Consider the following 20,691-nt stretch of genomic DNA (forward strand, 5'->3'; position numbering starts at 1 on the left):
TAATAATATGTTTGATGATCTAGCGTCTTCTGGTTATGCAAGTTTGAAATCTAGGAAGAGAAACAGGAAAACAGTAATGGTTCATGAAGTTATTGATGTTGATGATTACAATAGCAACAAAGAAAGAGGGAGTCATGAAGTTATTGATATAGTTGTTGATGATGATGATGAAATGACTACTCAATATGGTAATAATGTCTCCTATCAACTTTTTAAGACCATGTGCTTTAGTTAGAAAGTTAAAAAAAACACTACATCACGTCTCTGTCACATAGACATTAGGGCTTTTCTTAACTTTCCTATATATACCGTCGAATGATTTAAATAGCATCATAATTGTTATTTAATCTTTTTTATTTATAAAAATATATATATGGATGATTCTTATTAGTTGGAAATTCTTTACGCCTTATTCTTGAGTTTTTTAATCAAGGAAAGGAGAGGAAAGGGAAGGGAAGGAAATTTTTTTTAATTAAGTGTGTTCTTGAGTTGTAAGAAAATTAGAGAAAAGGAAAGGATAACTATGTTAAAAAATAGTTATCCTTAGTAATCATCTCATTTTTTGGAGGATAACTTATTGGGAAAATGCATTAATTTAATCCTTCATAACTCCTCCTACTCCTTTCCTTTCCATCCTAAAAAAAACTCAAGAACACCCATTTTTTAACTATCCTTAATTTTCCTTTCTTTTTCCTCCTTTAAAAAAACTCAAGAACAAGACGTTAACGTCTCTTTTTAAAATGTGTGATGATGTGTGACGCCTCACTGATGTGACGTGGGGGCGGTAACCCACAACACATGGCCTAAGATCCAGAAGATCTTGTAGATCAACCGAAGAACAACGTAAATAAAATGTTTTTTATTTAATTTACAACATCTTAAAATTAAATGCAGACTCGTCTCCTTTATCACCAAAAGAGACTGATGGCTCAGATTCAGACGATACAGTTCTCATTGTTGAAGCACAAAAAGGTGATGGATGGTTAATTAATATTTTATGATGTTTATCTTTGACTAGTCAAACTAGTTTGAAAAATACTATAGTAGGAAAGTTTAGTTTAGCATATATATAAAATTTTAGGATTTTATAGAAATGTAGGAATTACACTTTTTGTCGTTTAGCATATATATAAAATTTTAGGATTCTTTTCTTTAGACTAAAAGAATATTATATCATTCCTTATGTTTTAATGTTTTGTCTTTACCACTAACGAATGTCTATCTTAGGCGTTAAGTTCAGTCATGTGCACCTAACGTGAGGACAAACCGGTCCTTTTAGGTGTATTATGTTTTACACCAAAACATATATAAATTTGAACTTCTGGGTGATAGTGTTGCGGATCTACACGTACCACATATTACTAGTTCTAGTTGACCCATTACTCAACTACCTCGACCAGTTCATGTTTCTAAATGTTAAATTCAAGCAGAGGCTGAGGAAGATGTGTCGTTAAGTTCTAGTGAAAGCGAGAAGGATGACTTTGTAGAACAAAATATGGAAACGAAGAAAATTGAAGAGAACTCAATGGATGAGTTGGGTGGTAATTATGCTCATGAAGAAATGGTTGCAAAAGATGATTGTCTTCCTTTATACTTCAGATTTGATGACAGTGAGGATGAGACATCGAGTCAAAAAACCGATGAATCAAATGGGGAGGACTTGTTTCAAGAGATGGAATTTGTACAAACATGTGAGGATATAGATTCCTGTAAAATCCCCAAGGTTGGTTTTTTTGATCATTTGTTGTGTATTTTAAGTCTACTATAACTTTTAACCACATATCTTCGGTTTATGAAGGTCGATAGTAGAGATCAAGACGATCGTAATAAAAATAGCCACCCTTGCGAAAGAGACACGCATGATGAAACTTACTATGAAGAGCAAACAGGCTTAAGATGTTGTTTATGTGGAGCTATAGTTCTTGAAAGCAAATATGTCATACCAAAGCTAGTGAGTAACTAACTAACTGCAACAAAAAAATTACTTATTTAATCTACAAAAGGTAAAATCACATATAAACACTATTATTTTTTTACTGCAGGCAAACTATGCACCCGGGAAGTCGAAAAACAGTTTTCATAGTTTTGATGTATACAAGTATCATAGTCTTGAGAGCACGTATTCAATGGATATATATTCGAACCGTTATGACATTTGCAAGCAGAATAAAGGAACTGTGTGGGAACTTATACCAACGAGCATTCGGATACATATGTATCCCCATCAACAAGAAGGGTTTGAGTTTTTATGGAAAAATTTGGCGGGAAGTATTGAGCTCTCGAGATTACAAGAACTCGGTCCACGTGGTGAAGGTGATGTTAGTGGTGGTGGCTGCATCATGTCACATGCTCCGGGCACTGGTAAAACCTTCTTGACCATTGTATTTGTGGAGTCTTTTCTTAAGAGCTTTCCGAAATGTTGCCCGCTCATAGTTGCTCCATCTAGCATGCTTCTAACATGGGAAGCCGAGTTCAAGAAATGGAAAGTCGGGTTCTCGTTTATTAACCTTAACAAATCTGAGTATTTGAGAAAGAAGATGATGAATAATAGTTCCCGGTCTAGTAAAGATTTGATGCGTGCGATGAAGATAAGTTCTTGGAGTAAAGGTGGAAGTGTTCTTGGAGTCAGCTACCGTTTATATGAAACGTTAGCGTGGAACAAAGACGAGAAAAACAATCTTGAAAAGATAGGGAATGTTTTGCTTGATATACCGGGACTAGTAGTTCTTGATGAAGGGCATACGCCTCGTAATCAAAACAGTAAGATTTGGAAAACACTTTTGAATCTCAAAACCAAAAACCGAGTGATATTATCAGGAACCCCCTTCCAAAACAACTTCAGGGAGTTGTTTAACACTTTGCGGTTAGTACGACCAGAAGTCGCCAATAGTATTATGAAAGAAAAGTCTTTTGCAGATATGATTCAGCCGAGAGGCGAATCTAGTTCTGAAGATATTGAGAGGCTCAAAGAGATCATTTCGCCTTTTGTTCATGTTCACAAAGGACATATTTTAGAAAGCAAGCTTCCGGTTTGAAACAAAGTGTGGTTCTTCTAAAACCTTCACCATTTCAACATGGTTTTATAGAGAATTTGGGAAATTCGGGTAATACGTTTGAGTATGAACATAAAGTCGCTTTGGTGTCGGTTCATCCATCGTTAATACTCCACTGCTAGTTATCTAAAAAAGAAGAAAACTCGATAAACAAACAACAACTTGAAGATGTGAGGCTGCAGCCAGAAGTTGGTGTGAAAACAAGGTTTGTTATGAAGCTGATTCGCCTCAGTCTTTCGTTAAACGAAAAGGTTTTGATCTTTAGTCAGTATATCCAGCCGTCTGAGCTGCTAAAAGACCAAATCGCCCTTGCTTTCGGTTGGGGTGTTGAAAAGGAGGTCATGATCATAAAAGGAATGATACAGCAGACGCGCAGGCAAAATATCATAAACGCTTTCAACGATCCTAATAGCGATCTAAAAGTGCTATTGGCATCTACAAAATGTTGTTCTGAAGGGATTCATCTTTATGGTGCTTCTCGGGTGGTTCTTTTGGATGTCGTTTGGAACCCGTCTGTTGAAAGATAAGCTATTAGCCGGGCTTATCGGCTTGGTCAGAAGAAAGTGGTGTACACATACCACTTAATGACAGCTGGCACGACCGAGGAGGAGAAGTATGATAGACAGGTCGAGAAAGGACGGTTGGCGGAGATGGTGTTTTCTTCGGCTTCCGTGGATGACGGAGTACCTAAGGACAAGGTGATTGTGGATGATGAGATCTTGCAACAAATGATGGATCATAAAGAATTGAAACATTTATTCAAGAAGATCAGGTATCTTAATGTATGAAGTTAGTTTATATTTTTGTTTAAATCAACAGCTTATTGTTTATTGACATTAGTTCATTTGGCTACTTTTGCTCAAGTAATTTGTTAACTGAGGGTGATGCATCATGCATGATACTTCTTTTTGTTCTTGTTTTCACAATTAAGCAACTAATTCCCATGATCAATCAAGAGTTGATAATTCAAAAATCACTAGAAGTTATATAATTGCAACATTTAACTGTTAAAAAATATTAAAACTTATATAAGTACAGGATTATGTCTTAAAAAGGATATTAAAGAAAGTATATAAATATGGCTATGATGGACAAGTTTTGAATCGGTCGGTATCGATTAAATTCGTTATGCTAATTGCGAAAAACTCAAAAAGGAAATCAGTAAACGCTCAACGTATAGTTTATGATGAAAAAAAGTATATATATTAAAACGACGTGTAGCAGTTGGTAAAACCCACGCGGTGTGAAAGCAAGTTGAACGAATTCGATCGGTATCATGACACAACACCATAACTAAACAAAAATGTAAATATGTCAATGCAAAAAATACAAGAAATTAACATGTTTAAAACAAAATTAATAATAATAATAATAATAACCCACTTGTTATAGCGGCAAACCAATATGAATTCGTTCGGTACCAACATCACTTAAAAGTTTTATTGTTTAGATAAAATATGAAAAAACATATTTTTAAAACTTAAGAAAATATGCTGACATGGCACCACTACCACTACCACTACCACATGCCACGTGGTACAATCAAACCTGGTTGTTTTTATTTGGTGGCATCAACGTCTCCGATTAATGACCACATTTTACTAGAATATCGTGTTTTAGTACGAACGATGATGTTTGAGATAAATGACTTACTTCAACAAATTTTACTATTACCAGTCAAGTTTGACTTCAATTAGTCATGGTTTATGACGTTATCTTATACAATACTAAACTCGACTAAGAGTGATATTAATTTTAACATGTCATATTCGGTTATAATAGTCATGAAGCTCATAAGAGCATACTCTGTGGTGGGCTTTTAGGCGTTTTTAGAGAGAGGGGAAGATGAATTGGCGGGGAAAATGAGTAAGGTGGAAGAGGGAGGGGCAGTAAAACTCTTGGGTAAAAACTAGAAGAAAAATGGTTATGTGATGGAAAGAGGAGAATTTTGAGAAAAAATGTAGTTTTTTTTATTGATTGTCCGGAAACTTAAACTTAAACTTAAACTTAAACTTAAACTTGAGCATGATTTGGGCATATGCCATTTGATACACCTAAATACACTCACTTTTTGGATGGTCTAATATAGCAGAATTTTTTTTCAGTAGTGGTGCTTTTAAGAAAAATTGTTTCAAAAGTGATGGGCTTTTTTAAGTATTTTCAAAAATGGTGTAACCGTGTTAGTTTTTCCTTAAGTGTGTTAGGTGAGTTTTTAGAAAACAATAAAGTAAGAATAAAATAATACAACTCATGGTTTGAAACCACGGATTGCACCCAAAATATAAACCTAATACTGCTTTTCGTGAGTGAGGTGGTTTTGATGATCAAGCCGTGGTTTGAAACCACAGTTTGATGTTTTTTATTATTTATTTGTCAAATACAGAATATGTTCACATGCATCTTTTTGTTTTTTAGTCAACCTGTGGTTCAAGACCACGATTTGATATGTTTCTTGACCACTTTAAATAGATTTATATAATATATCTACATGCATGTTTTTGTTTTGTGCTTTAGTAATGATAATAGCCTGCAAGATTCTCAAAATGTTTCATCTCGCAACTTTTACAGAGAGATATGCTGTAAGTTACTATTTAGTATGATAAAGCATGCAAGATTCTCAAATTGGAAATAGGTTTTTCAGCGAGATTTCATCTCACAACTTTTGCAGAGAGATATGATTCAATAACTTTTCAGTGTAATATCAATTCAATAACTTACCATGCACAATGGCTATATTAAAAATACACTTTATATGACCTTATAAATAGATTATAAACACATAGTTCAGAATAAAACTATTAACTAGACATTTTCCTTAATTTTATTCTCACTCAATCAAGATGTCTTCATTCAATCCATTTCTCCTAAGAATTCTCTGGGGTGGTAATATTTCTTATGATAATGGATTTGTTTCTTGTGACGAATCAACCCGAATTTCTTCATTTCCTATTTGTCAAAAAATGTCTTACGAAGAGTTAACTGATATGATTTATAATCTTATTGGTCTTCCTAAAGAATCCTATAATTTGGTGGTGTTGTTATCCTACAAGTTTCAAGGGATATGTGAAGCGTCACATATTGTCGATGACGGGAGTTTTGAAATGTTGTATTTTCTAGCAGAATCAGAAAGAAAATTCAGGGGTGATATTTAAGTTAAGTGGGAACCAGTACTTCTCGTCCAACAAATGGGTTGTATGGACCTCCCACGAAGTGTTTCTGTCTCAGAGACACCCCAAGAAATAACTCCATTTGAATCCAATCTTTTGACTCGTGATGTAGTAGCCGGTTCGTTAATGTTTACCAACCAAGACGATATTCTAGATCCACAAGCTAGTGACATTGATGATCAAGGGGGCTTTGACAACTCTGATTATAAAAGCTTTGAATCTTCGAAAGATGCAAGACAAGATTTGAGCTTGTCTACCGACGAAACTGATGAAGACGACTACGTTGAACCTCCAACAGAGTATAATGTCGGAATTGTTCAAGGCTTTGCTTAAAGAACGATGAACCAGACTGTTGATGATGAAGATTAATAGATTATGAGGTTCCTAGTTTTGAAGAAGGCGACTACATGGATATGTGGAACGCGCAATCAAATTAAATTCGTGTTGGTATGTACTTCGAGTCTAAAAATGACTTGATTTGCGTTGTTCGAAAGTGGAATGTTGAGTGTATGAGAGAACTAACAATAGTTGTAAGCAGACCTACAAAACGGAGGGCTAGATGCAAAACTACAAGTCAATTTTTCGATGTATGTCCATGTAATTTGTATGTTTCCGCATCTAAGAATAAAAACCAAAATTTGTGGAAGATTTCAAGATGGGTTGGTTTAACTGTTACGGTTCTGTCACTGCAACAACAACAGATGCCTTACATCTAAAACTTTAGCATCTAAGATGCTCCTTTGCACAAATTTTTGAAAAGGTATGCAAGCACCGCGCTTGCCTAGCTAAGCCGCCCACATTAATCTAAATCTCGTAAATGACTTAGATAATGGAAAAATACGCTGCTACTTGAAGAATCGGGAAACAAAGTACCACCCAATAAGAGTAGTCTATACACTCTTGCTCTTTTAACACAATGATCTTCCGATGCGTCCTCCGGAAAATCATTTCCTAGTTCAGCTGTAAGACGAGTTAACCTTAATTTTTGTTTTTTAAAATCATTTTCTTCAACATGCAATCCTAATAGTTCATTACACAAATATCGTTGCTCGGGAAATGTTAATCTAGTATCCCTACCAGAAACAACCTCATCTCCAATCGGCAGACCCCATAGAACTTGTGCATCTTCTAAGGTTATTGTGGTCTCCCCAAACTTGAAGTGAAATGTGTGTGTTTTCGGACGCCACCTCTCAACTAGCGCGGTTACAAGATGATTATCAACCATTTTGTAACCGCATTCAATAACACCGCCAAAACCAACAACATGTATGTGGCACATGACGTTCTCTGGTATAGATTTACGTCTAACGCATTCCCAAAATTTTTTATCGCCACGACGAACTGTTAGGGGTTCTTGACTAAAATTGTTATTATGAAACAAATGGTAGGCTCGGTGATTTTCACCTAAAAATAACAAATCAGAACTACTTGGATCAGGAAATACTCATAGATTCATTTTCTAATCTCACAACACAGGTTATGAATCTCCTAACAATTTAATTGAAGAATTGATAGGATGGCTTTGAAGAGAATTCACGACCAACTTTCATATACATATATATATACACACACACACATTGCATGATTGATTTTAAACATGCCTCATGCATGTACAATAATATATAATATTCCAAAAGAATCTTTCAATTGAAATACAAAGTTCACGGATTAATTATTCACTTGTAGTGTCACTTCAATGGAGAAAAAACAAAACTATCAATATCACATGTGAACAATACTAAATGTTAGAAAATAAAAAAGAAAAATCACACCATGGTCTTGAACCACGGGTTGACTAAAAAACAAAAGGAATACATGTGAACATTCTGTACTTGCCAAAAAAAAATAATTAAAAACAACAAACCGTGGTTTCCAACCACGGCTTGACCATCAAAACCATCTCACTCATGAAAAGCGGTATTAGGTTTATATTTTGTGTTTAATCCGTGGTTTGAAATGGGGTTTGTATTATTTTATTCTTACTTTAAACTCACCCCTGACACACATGAGGAAAAAAAAAACACAAACTGCGGTTTAAAACCACTGTTACACCATTTGTGAAAAACCTTAAAAATCCCACCACTTTTGAAACAAAATTCTATACACACTATTTTTGAAAAAAATTCAATAGAGTATGACGAGCCTTAATTCGTTTTATTATGTCTTATAAGTTATTAGGTTAAATTGTGACACAATAAGTAATATTGGTGTAGCATATTGAAAATATTAAACCAAACTTTGAAAGTTTAATAGTCAAATAGTAATAATGTCAAAGTTAAAGTCTAGGGTTTAAACTATAAATACAAAAAAAATTGTTATAGGCAGACTGTCTAAACGATATGACAGCCCGTATGAGGGCTTGATTAAATATCGTCAAAATAATCAAATCTAGAACTTGAATGACATTCTGAATTTTTCAAGGTTCGTCTAAAGTGTGACTTAACCATAAAGATAACGGATTTGACGGATCGTCTAATTTGCATGCTTTTTAAGAAGGTTTGTCTAAAGATAGACATAGCGGTGAAAATTGGATTAGATTGACCGTCTAATCCGCCTATAATCTTGAGATGGTCCATCTAATGGTTGAGTCGGTGTCACAACCCGGCATAGGGCCTAAGCGTATGACCAGTATTTGGTACCTGTTTTGTAAATACATCAGAGTTGCAGTTTATTTTAGAGGAAGACTTTGGTTATAATAAAATATTAATTTATTTGAAAACTTCTAGGATAATAAATACCCGAGTTTTTAATTTATAAATCATGTTTAAATTTTGTTTATAATATTTTAATAATTCAAAACTGAGCAATCTCTACCTTGTGAGCGTCTATCTTTATGAATGACTATATTCCTTACTACCTGTGCTAATCTGTTTCCCTGAAATGTGGGGAAAATATGTCAGCTATATGCTGGTGAACACGTATGACTCTATAAAACATTTGAATGACAGTTACAATACAAACATAGTTTTCTCGACTAGCTCAGCGGAAGTATTTCTATTTCCGGTATATGTACCACTGCCCTACACACATAATTATGTTCTCCAAGCCACGTAGCCTTTAACGGAGAACTAGTCATGACTGTTAGCCCGTGGCCACGTAGCATTTGACTGATTGGGCTGAACAGTTATGTTTGGATCTGAACAGTTATGTTTGGATCCAGACACATGCGTATTCGTTCTGAGTTGATTTTATTTTCTACTTTGTATTATAACGTTTTTAGAGATCACGTAATCTCATGTAAACGTTGACTTACTCTTTAAGACAAACACCCGTTCATCTTATCAAGTATAAATATGTTTTGATTGAAGTGTTAATGTATTCACATGTACTGTCGGTATGCGTTGGAAACCTTGACTGTGAATGATTGATTGATGATTGACCTATAAAATAGATTTATACAAATACCCGGATCGTCTCTTGATCCGGCTATACCTTTAGTCTGGTTTTGATAGCTTTAAACCTTGATTGATCATTTGTTCGAATGAAATATTTAGACCTATAGTTTTTCTGTTTATTTACCAAATCATATGCTGAGTTTCTTCTTCATGAAGAAAATCTGTTTCTTCTTCAAGAATAAACATTCATTGTCTGCTATCTTTATATGTAAAATCTTATGTTTCTTAATTATAAAGAAACAATGTTTTTACTATATTCCAGGTATATGAAAATATTTCTTAATCGTGAAGAAATTATATTTGACTATATTCTTATGAATGAAAAATTATGTATTTCTTAATTGTAAAGAAACATTACTATAATTCTTTGTATGTTTAAAGCTTATGTAAATATAATTATGATCAAGGTTTGGCCTATACCCTTGATAATGGTCTAAGCCATATAATATAATAATAAAATAATGACTTAGGCAGAATTTCTACCTTACACAGGTATTCGAAGTTTGATTACTAAGATTGATTGAACAACACTTCTACTCTCTAACGCGTACTAGAGCATAAATTGTCGGAACCTCATAGCTTGGCACGAACTTCGAGGTTGGCACGAAAAACGAGGTGACATATGGTGGTCGTCGTGTCATGCACGTACTTTGAGGTAGAATGTCGGTTTATTTTCGGGTGGCACGCACTTAGAGGTATCGTCGGTATATGGCACGGAAATCGAGGTAGAGAGAAAAATTCTAGAGAGAGAAGGTTTTGGTGTGAGTTGAATGAGTCGTGAACCTCCTTATTTATAGCTGATTTCTCAGCCCCTCGCGATACGCGATGGGTCATGGTAACCCTCGTCGCTTATCGCGGTGCCGTATATTTTACGCCGCCATGCCACGTGCTGACACGTGTATGCTGATTCATCAAGGTCCATCGCGATACGTGATGACCTTTGTCATGGGCTCATCGCGTAACGCGATGGCTTACTGAATTCAAATTTTCCTTTTTGATCCCTTGTCTTAGGTAACTTGTCACATCTTGATCTTATTTTCATTTTCCAAAAACAATAAAGCGGCTCTCAAGCGGTTCGCGACGATGCGAGTGCAAAGTGCGCCATCAAAGCGCTACATTGCGCCCATCGCCCAATGTGTGATTCATGTTGAAGCATATACTCGAGGGGTGGGTGCAGGGCGGACGATTTGAAATTTTAAAACAGACTCCCCATTCATTAGATAGAGAAGATGACCAAGATTTCGTGATCCGCTGTCGAACTTATTCCAAGAGAGCTCGAATCGATATTGCTATCCGAGCTCTCTTATTGAATTGCTCATTGAATGAGCATTCTCAATATTATGCCTTGAAAAGGACTCGAACCTCCACGCTCTTTAGCACGAGATTTTGAGTCTCGCGTGTCTACCATTTCACCACCATGGCATCTTGAAAGTGAATCGTATTCCATGAATATGATATCTATCTAGTGTGATGTACGTAAATCAATAGTTCAAACCGCACTCAAATGTAGGGCATTTCCCATTTTTATAGGAACTTCTGTACCCGAAACAATGGTATATCCAATTATAGCCCCCCTGGGATGTAAAATATATCTCTTCTCACCATCCCTATAGTGTATGAGACAAATGTATGCATTTTGATTCGGGTCGTATTCTATGGTTACGATTCTACCATATATGTCTTTTTCATTCTGTCGAAAATCTATTTTACGGTATAGATGCTTATGACCTCCCCCTCTATGCCCTGCGGTAATGATTCCTCTAGCATTACGACCTTTACCACAATGATGTTGTCCATAGAAGAGTATTCCTATCTAATGAATGGGGAGTCTGCTTTATAATTTCAAATCGTCCGCCTTGCACCCATCCCTCGAGTATATGCTTCAACAGGAATCACACAAGGGTAGATTATAAACCTCTAGTAAAATGACCGCCCGTAACCTAATAGTCCGTTTTAGGGATTGGCGACTTACCCATTCAGTGACTTTGGCACTGGACGTTCCTCAAACGGGTACTGTCGGGTCGGGTGAATTCGATAATAGACGCTTGTTGGCATTCCTGCCTTCCTTCGCCTTTCATGGCCACATATCTTTCCATCTAAGGAATGGGATCTCCTTCTCCTGTTCCATGAATCCAATTTGCATTTCATCCGGGAAAAGCCATCTTTTTCTCAACAATGCCTTTGTCATTTGATCCAATAGTGTTCTGTTAGATAGGAACAGATTTAATAAATACTCATAACTCTCGGATAGAGTATTAGAACGGAAATATCCATTAGATATTGAACGATTGGTTCTAAGCCATCTCTGGCGATTAATCAACAATTCGAAGTGTTTTTCTCGCGTCTTCTTGATAAACCATCGTTTATATAGAGATGTAGGAGGATTTTTTTGGGAGTAAGAAGCCCCTTTGACATCTCTTCATCTGCAAATAATTCTCGATGTGAAAACATAGAGGCAAAGGGCTGATCTTTGAATAGGAAAATGAGTGGATCTGCAGGGTCCCAAATGAATAAACCACTGGGTGCATGCTAGGCATAATAGAATATTCATATGGAATTTTATCTTTTTATAAAGAGCTTCCAAATCTTTCCCACTTTTCATTTGGGATGAGTCTTAACTTCTTTGTTTATACCCATGTGGAATGCTTCCACTTTCTTCCACTTTTCCATGTGGGATGGAATTTCCTTATTCCATGAGATGACTTTATTTATGGAATATTTTTATTTCCTTAAAAATGATTTTATTTTCTTTATCTAAATTTTCTCATTACTTATTTTAGAAAATAATTTTGATCATTCAACTTTACTGAGTTGTCAAATTTGGACCAAAATTTTGGGGATGTTACAGTCGGTAACCAATGTTGACACACAAGGTTATAAAGTGTCACTCTCTTATAGATGGTTATCTATCTATACGATATCTTGGCATATAAATTTGGAGTATAACGTCCAATTCATGGTAAAACAATCATTGATCACGTACTCTCAATCAAACCCAAAGCCATAAACCTTGTTCATGAGTTCCTGACATACTTCACATAGAATCAGGGTGATCAATACATAGAAGTTATGTTTATGTTATAAGGTATGGTTAACACATAGAAGTTATGTTTATGTTCATATTAATACGCTTAAGCTACGATCATCAAACATTGTTAAAATGGCATTGTTATAATCCTAAATGTGTTTATAAATCATTTAGACTATGTGATGTGGTTAAAGCCTCTCAATGGATTCATCTAATCATATTGCGCCACATGGCGCTTACTGTACCTGACCCTTCACCTCTTGCCGTTAGTGCCTCCCTCATTTGAGCTTGTCGTGGTCTGCCAACCATTAACGCCCCCATCCCTTCACTTTACTCCCATTCACGGCTACGAGTGGGCTTGTGCTCTCCAATCGCGCCCCTACTTGCCGTGGCTCGTGTGACCTATGTGCATCGCCACCCTGACTAGCGCCATGGTTAGCACGCCACACCCAATAGCCTGAGGAGGCTTAGAAGGCTTAAACAAAAGCTGAGAAGTTGATTAATATTGTTTTTATCAAAGATAAGTTGGTGCAGAATTTAAATGGAGTAATGGGCAGTCTTTATTATAATCGGTCGGTCGTCTAAAGGCTGTCTTAGACATGTTTTGCTTTGGTAGTAATCTTCTAATCACCAATACAAAATAGGTAAATGCATGCCACATCATCTATTATACTCATTCTCTTTCATAATTCATTACATGTCAACATACCAAATGAATGCACTTAACCAAGTATTTTCTTACACTCTCTCTCTTGTCTCTGTCATTCAACTCAACATCCATGTCACAAATGCAACCTAATTGGGGTGTTTGGGATTCCTTATTTTACATCCTTATGACTTATTAAGTCATAAGTTATAAGTTGCAAAGTTGTAAATTATGACTTATATACTCAAAAAACCTATTTTTACCAAACACCTTATAACTTATAACAAATAATCTATAAAGAATATAAAATAAGGAATTCCAAACAACCCCCTAAGGGTGTGTTCGGTTCGTGGAATTTTTTTAAAACAACTGAAATTGGAATTGGAATTGGAATTGGAATTTGAATTAGAATTAGAATGAAATAGAATGTTTGGAAATCTCTTCATGTGTTTGGTTGGTAAACTTATAAAATTAATATTTTATATCTTGTTCATCTTCCTTTAATCTATAAACATAGAATAATAAAATAACAAAAAAATATTAAAAAATCTAAAAAATATTAACGAATCTAAAAAGATAAAAAAACTAAAAAATCAAAAATTAACTAAAAACTCGAAAAAATAAATAAATAAAAATATAAATATAAAATAATTAAACACACTAATCAATCATAAATAATTTTTTTTAAATAGTGAATAATAAATTATTGCAAGAAGCATGGACTAAAAGAAATTGAAGAAGATGATTAAACCATGTATAAACAATTGAAGCTACGTACCATGTATTAGTTAAGAAATGAAGCAAAATCAAACCTGTCTAACTATAGACGAACGTAGATGGACGAGAACCACGGTGGTGGAACGCGGCGGCGGAGGATGACGCCGGTGGAGTCAACGGCGGAGGAGGAGGCAAAGTGAAGGAAAAAATGTGAAGAAAAGAGGCTAGGTTAGGGGTTTTGAACAATCCTGTGTTTTTTGTAACAATCCTCTCAAAAGAGATGAGATTTGATTGGTTTTAGTTTCCATTCCAATTCCTTTCTTAATTGAAACGAACACACAATTTCGTGGGAGTTAAAATCTCATTCCATCGAATTCTGACCAGTTCCGTGAAACGAGCAAGGCCTAATAGCATTCTCATTCAACCTATCAAATTTTGTGTGAGAGGTTTTTATAATTTAAAGAGTGGTTTAGGGTGTTGTGAGTGGAAAGTGAGAAGATACCATGATTTTCTGTATATTTGAAAGTTCATGTAGCACCCTATAAATTTTTAAATATTTATTAAAAGTGGTTGTGAGTGGATGAGAGAAAAAAAAATATCGATAAAAGGTATATAAAGTATTATTTAACTGGAAAAAAAAACATATAATGATTTTTAATGTAATTTTAAATTATAAGACAAAGAATTTAATGTTAATAATCTAAATACATTGTATTGATTGGGTATGGTCTAGAAAGTATATTAAAAAAATGAATGATAAGCTTTAAAAGTAGAGTATGAAAACTAAAGGGCTCAAACTAAAAACTCATCATGACAAATTGTTGAGTTGTTGTTTACTCTTGCCCCACTCCGGTCTTCCAAAAATTTTTCTTCTCAAATCCTATTGGCTAAAATAGAAATTTGAAGAGTAAATAAATATACAAGAAAATTTTCTAACTGTTTTTTTTAAAGTCTCCCACTTGACCTCAAACCTAATTTCTGGCGCACCCTCCCTAGCCGATCACATTCTGCTTCTCCACTTTTCTCACATAAGTTGCAATTTTAAAATTCTGCTTTATTTTTTGTAACTTATAATTTGGTTATAACAGTAAACAGATTTTGTAACACAATAGAACTTTTTTACATTCATGTCTTTTAACTAATGAAAAAAGTTTTAAATGGTCACATACTATAAAAAGATGAATATCTCATGCTAAATATAAAATAACATATAGAATAATCTTATTTAATAGAATCACATCAATCTTTTTTTTTGTTTATTTTTTCGGATTGGCAATCACATCAGTATCACAAAATTAATCTCTGTGATTAAATGCCCGTCAGGAAACTATTGTCAGAGACATTAGTGTTTCTTCATCTTCTTCATGAGTTCAAGCTTTTCATCTTCTCTTGTTAACAAAAACTTTTAACAACGTTTGATTCTAGTCAAGATGTACCCTTATAACCTAAATCTACCTGTAGCCAAAAGAACCAGGCTTCAAAAGCAACTAGGTAATATATATATACATTCACTTGTTTGTTCTTGCTTGATGATTGTTTCTATATCTTTTGGTTTAATGTTCATGTTTTAGTTTTCATATATATATATATATTCACATTCTTGGAATCTTGGATGACTGATCTGTTTGATGATAATATGTTTAGGGTTTAGTGGAACCAGTATAGGGTTTTCCGGTAGTCGAAACACATCTAGTAAGCGGAACAAACAAGAGTGTCATGAAGTTATTGATGTTGATGATGACTGGATTGATAACATGGCTTCCGAAACAACGGCTCATCGTGGTAATGACTGCTATATTATCTTTATAATAATAAATTGTTATGGTGTTATTAGTTTGTATACTATGTTTTGCATGATTTAAAGATACTTGTAGATCAACACGAAAACTTGGTGAAGCCAAGAATCAGTCTTTATGAACTTTTGTGGTTTTTAATGAATTTTATAGGAATATATTTTTAGGGTTTATTATTATTCTTTTTTTTATGTTTCTTTTTTTCAGTTTGAGCTTTCAGTTGTCTTTCGCTTCGAATGCGGGGGAGTATTGGAATAATTTATTGTTTAGGGTTTATTAGTATGAACCCGCGGGCCCATTTTTGGTTTCTACAGTTTCTTATGATTTTTATATAATGTAATCGTTTATTGAATGAAAATGATCAATTTAGTTAGTTACCTTCTTACAGATTATTTTAAATTAAGTGCAGAATCAGATGACAAGTTCAATGGTTTATATGGTTCAGCAAGTCCTTTCAAAACTGGGACGCACACTTACTTTGTTTACTCAGATGAATCGGACAAAGAAGGTGATGCTTTTAATTCTTGATCTGTGTATTATGTTTTACACCGAAACATATATAAAATTGCAACTAGTTTTAGTCCTGACTCTACTCAACTTGACCAACCAACCCGTTTATGTTTCTAAGTGTTTATATTATTAACAGAAACTGATGAGGATCTTCAAACATCCTGGAAACTTCACCATGGAAATCTAAACAATACGGAAGTGGGCTCGTTTCAGTCTAGTGAAGATGAGTCATTTAGTTCTAGCGAAAGCGAGAAGAATGACTTTGATTTACTTGTTTCAATATCAAAAAAGACGCCAAACCATCCTACAACCAATCCGCTTTTGGTTTTAGGTAACTTAATCTTGTTTCCTAATATAATTTTTAGTTGAAAACAATGTTTTTAACTTAACATAGTTGGACTAAAGTTATTGAATGTCAATGCATAATCTGTTTATTCATCAGATATCTCAGATTCAGATGAACAAGAAGGTGTTGAATTCGTGAATCTTGAAGAAATTGAAGGTGCTTCTTTGTTCTTTATGATTATTTTTATTAATTCTTGATCTTTATCTTTGTGTCTAATTACTAAATTCATACCAGATTCTGATGTGGATCTTCCAATGTCATGCACATATGACCATGGAAGTCAAATGGATACGAAGGCAAGCTCGTTTCAGTCTACTGAAGATGATGAAGATGAAGATGAACTATTTAGCTCTAGTGAAAGTGAGAGTGATGACTCGGATGATGCTGACTTTTCACTAGTAAACAAGAGGCCACATCAGCCCACCCGAAACAATAAGGAACAAGTTTGGTCTAGATCAGCTGCTCGTAAAGTGAAAAGTCCTTCGGTACACAAATTAAACATGGAAACAACATATGAACTAATAACAGACGAATCAAGTGATTCAAATGATATTGAAAAACAAAGTGCACAAGATAAAGTTAAGGGTCGTTACACAAAAGTTGATACAGCAAATCAGCCGGTCAAAAATAAAAAATCCAAGAAGGGTGATCGAAGACATGATGAAAATAACGAGGAACAAGTTTGGTCTGGATCAGTTGCTCGAGAAAAGAAAAATCCTTTGTTAGACAAAACAAACATGAAAACAACGTATGAATCGATTGATATGAATGTTAATGAAAAACAATGTGCACACGACAAAGTAAAGGGTCGTTTCACGAGAGTTGATCAAACAAATCCGATCAAATATAAAAAATCTAAGGGCGGTCGAAGAGACAATGGAAGCTGCATAGATGCTATATTGGACTCCATTATTATTCATAAAGAAGTTCATAGCAGAAATGAAGATGATCCGCTTCCTTTATTCTTTAGATTTGATGACACTGATGACGAGTCGGTTAATAAAACGGATGAATATAATGGGGAGGAATTATTTCAAGAGATGGAGTTTGCTTTCAAATGTGATGAAATTGGTTACTATGGAATTCCCATGGTTAGTTTATCTGTTTTTTTTTTGTGTGTTTTTTTAATGTCTACCATAAGTTCTAACAATGTATCTTCTGTTTTGAAGATTGAGAATCAAGAGAAAGGCGAATGTTATGACGACACTGACCTTTGCAACAGAGGGAAGCATGGTGATATTTACTTTGAAGAGCAAATAGGTTTGAGGTGTTGTTTATGTGGCGCTGTCCTTGTTGAGAGCAAAGATGTGATACCGAAGCTAGTGAGTAACTCTTATCTGATTAATGTTACAAATTCTTATTATGTAATTATTTGGAATTTAAATAATCAGTACATAACTAGCTGCAACAAAATATATTAACAAAGGGTAAACTAATATTATCTATTTATTCTTCCTTTTAACATAATATAGTATTATCTTCTACAACCTGACTATCTAGATTTTAATCATTTAAAGTCACAATCGTTTTCAAAACGCACATCTAAACATTGTATTTAAGGAAATTACTATGATATATTTCAGGCAAGCTATTCACCGGATAAGTCAAAAAGAAGTCGACGTTTTGATGATCAGTTTTATATTAGTGAAAATCCGTATTCAATGGATTCAGATTCGATCCCTCATGACATATGCAAGCAGACTAAAGGGACCGTCTGGGAACTCATCCCTACCAGCATCCGCGCGCATATGTATCCCCATCAGCAAGAAGGGTTTGAGTTTTTGTGGAACAATTTGGCGGGAACTATTGAGCTCTCAAGATTACAAACACTCGGTCCACGCTGTGATGGTGGTGGTGGGGGCTGCATTATCTCACATGCTCCCGGTACCGGTAAAACCTTCTTGACCATAGTATTTATCGAGTCATTTCTCAAGAAGTTTCCCAATTGTTGCCCGGTTATAGTTGCTCCAGCTAGCATGCTTCTTACATGGGAAGCCGAATTCAAGAAATGGCAAGTTGGGATTTCTTTTATTAACCTTCACAACAATGAACTTTTGAGAAAAGAAGTGAGCGTTGGTAGTTCGAGACGTTATAAAGACTGGATACGTGCTAGCAAGATACGCGCTTGGAGTAATGGTGGAAGTGTTCTTGGAATAAGCTACAATTTGTATGAAAAACTAACTGGGAATTCAAACGTAAAGAAAACAAGTCATGAAAAAATAAGAACGTGTTTGCTGGATATGCCGGAACTCGTAGTTCTTGACGAAGGACATACACCACGGAACGAAAATAGCAAAATTTGGAACACGCTACTTAAGCTAGAGACCAAAAACCGAGTTATTTTATCTGGCACCCCGTTTCAAAACAATTTCAGGGAATTGTTTAACACGCTGCGAATAGTAAGGCCAGCAACCGCCAAAAGTATTGTGAAGAAAAAGTTTTTTGCAGATATGATTCAACGGAGGCACATGAAAAGATTTAGAGGTAGATCGACTTCTGAAGATATTGAGAGGCTCAAAGAGATCATATCGCCTTTTGTTCATGTCCACAAAGGACATATTCTGGAAAGCAAGCTTCCTGGTTTGAAACGAAGTGTCATTCTTTTAAATCCTCCACCATTTCAAAAGAGTTTTATTGAAAATTTGGGAACTTTACCAAGCACTTTGGAGTATGAACATAAAGTTGCGTTGGTGTCGGTTCATCCATCGTTAATCATCCACTGCTAGTTATCTAAGAAGGAAGAAAACTCGATAAACAAACAACTGCTAGAAGATATGAGACTGCAGCCTGAAGTTGGTGTGAAAACGAGGTTTGTTATAGAGCTGATTCGCCTCAGTCTTTCATTAAATGAAAAGGTTTTGATCTTTAGTCAGTATATCCATCCGTCACAGCTGTTAAAAGACCAAATCGCCCATGCTTTTGGTTGGGATGTTGAGAAGGAGGTCATGATCATAAAAGGAAAGATGCATCAGACGCACAGGCAAAATGTCATAAATGCTTTCAACGATCCTAATAGCGATCTAAAAGTGCTATTGGCATCTACAAAATGTTGTTCTGAAGGGATTCATCTTTATGGTGCTTCTCGAGTGGTTCTTTTGGATGTTGTATGGAACCCATCTGTAGAAAAACAGGCTATTAGCAGGGCTTATAGGCTTGGTCAGAAGAAAGTGGTGTACACTTACCACTTGATGGCGGCTGGCACCACTGAGGAAGAAAAGTATGACAGACAGGTGGAGAAATGGCGGTTAGCGGAGATGGTGTTTTCTTCGGCTTCTGTGGCTGGCGGTGAACCGAAGAACAAGGCGAATGTGGATGATAAGATCTTGCTAGAAATGGTGGATAATCAAGAGTTGAAAGATATGTTTAAGAAGATCAGGTACCCTGAAAATCAAAGTGGAATTTGATTTAAAGTATTATTTTTTAGGACACCCTTTTTCAGTTGTAGCTTATATCAAGAACATAATCTTGAAATTTTGTTATTGTTAGAAAGATCTTGACTTTAGATTCAGCTCTTAAGCAGTTGTATGATCTTGAAACAAATGGTGAGTTAGCAACTGAGTGATATGTGTATGGTGATCAGTTACCTTGAAAATCAACCAAATAGTTGACAGAAAGTAATTGTTATTTTGGATTCTTATTTTGAATTCGGTTTATAAGGATCGTCTTTTTGTGGTTTCAAATTAATGTCTTCAAGAACATTATCTGTATGTAGGATTTTGATAATCTTAGTCTCATGTTAAGTCACTTGGTAGCTTGATGAGCCTTTATGATACACACTTTTGCTATAACTTATGATACATTCAAGAACTCGGAATTATTTACCAGAAATCATGCTTGGTTATTGTTCAAGTTCAAATAACTTGGTAAAAACTTATCTTGACCAAATTTTACCTTCAGTTTTTTTGGCCATATACCTCCTGTTGACTTTGAAGTTCTATTGACATTTGTTATCTTTTGAACCTATAATGCCATTGATTTTATATTATTACATTGAGTTCACACCAGCTTTTCACTATACTTTAGAAACCTGTTCCAC

The 20,691-nt window shown here is 34.9% G+C and overlaps 2 pseudogenes; both read left to right on the plus strand.

Moving 5' to 3' along the window:
- Positions 1–1,391: 1,391 nt before the first annotated feature.
- On the plus strand, positions 1,392–3,843 carry LOC143621708 (SNF2 domain-containing protein CLASSY 3-like; annotated as a pseudogene).
- An 11,593-nt stretch (positions 3,844–15,436) lies between these two features.
- Positions 15,437–20,059, plus strand: LOC143621676 (SNF2 domain-containing protein CLASSY 3-like; annotated as a pseudogene).
- Positions 20,060–20,691: the final 632 nt, after the last annotated feature.

This window comes from Bidens hawaiensis, unplaced genomic scaffold (assembly GCF_021521415.1).
Source record: "Bidens hawaiensis isolate Kalapana, Puna unplaced genomic scaffold, B.hawaiensis_p1.1 tig00002935_1, whole genome shotgun sequence".
NCBI classification, from domain to species: Eukaryota; Viridiplantae; Streptophyta; class Magnoliopsida; order Asterales; family Asteraceae; genus Bidens; species Bidens hawaiensis.